The following is a 1,299-nucleotide window of genomic DNA, read 5'->3' as shown; positions in this document are numbered from 1 at the left end:
CTATATAACCAAGATGGATTTCCTTTGTATAGTGCTTCGTGCTCAAGATCAATCATTTAGTATACTCTACTATTAGTTACGAATTGCATATCATTATTGTCATTACTTTAAGTCCCTGCTTGACGCCTAGTTATAAACCACCTCGAGAGCCTAAAGCACTTCCACGTGATCTAGACGGCAAACCTCGTAACACCTACTAGACCAATATTACCTCAGTTCTGCCCTATCAGCTTCCCACTATTCCCTGTGTGAGGTCATTCCTTTTAACATTTATTAATAAATAATAATAATAATAAAAACCTTTATTATTAATATACAAATATAAATTAAATAAATATAAATATAAATATATATTTCAATTATCAAATTAAAATTTTGAAAAATTATATATATATTTGTGACGCCTCACACCTCCGGGTCACGTGGCATGCCTCGTTTGTATTTAATCACAGGAAAACTCTCTACTCTTGTTTTCCTTCTTCTTTTCTCCTTAGCTTAGTGTGACCAAAAGGGTGTTTATAGACCAGCAATTGTATTTAACTTAGAATCTACAGGTGAAGAGCACCTGTAGATGGGGATAGCTACTCTATATATACACAAATGAATGGCCTAGCCGCAATGGCTAGGCAAAAAGAAGTCATATTTATTCCTCCAATGATCTTAATTTACCGGATAACCATTGATACCGATAACCATTGATACCTAGTACTTGTCCGGATCTGATCCTCAGGTCACCTAAATCGCATACTAATCTCGAGTAATCGTATCATGTGTGGACATGGTTAATGTACCTGAGGTTTCTTATATAATAAGGGTGGGAGGAAAGCAGGGATTTCCGTCACACTTAATATTTTCTAATACAAGATACTTTACCCAGTATTCTTGAGTGTAACAATATTTTTCAAAAAAGTTAACTTTTGATAATAAAAATTATAAAAAGTTGGGCTTGGTCCTGGTTCTCTCGAAAGATTTAATTTAAATATATTAATATAATATATCTTAATAATCAATTAACCCAATAAAATAAATAAACCTACCCCATCAACTCTCGCTTTCTCTTCTCTTTCCACTTTCCTCTTTCCTCTCTTCTCCTCTCCTCTCCTCTCCTTCTTTTCAATCTTCATACATACTCTCTATTACGCGCATTATTTCAGCATACCTCTATGATTTATCATAGACTTTATTATTATACTATCATAGCTATTTTATTTTCGGGTGATGTGACTTTATATGTACTATGAGTTTAGATATGAGTATAGTAGATATAAGAGATGATTATATACTATGATCGTGTACTGT

Source organism: Sclerotinia sclerotiorum, genomic scaffold (genome assembly GCF_000146945.2).
Source record: "Sclerotinia sclerotiorum 1980 UF-70 scaffold_29 genomic scaffold, whole genome shotgun sequence".
In the NCBI taxonomy this organism is placed as follows: Eukaryota; Fungi; Ascomycota; class Leotiomycetes; order Helotiales; family Sclerotiniaceae; genus Sclerotinia; species Sclerotinia sclerotiorum.
This window is presented reverse-complemented; position numbering follows the sequence as displayed.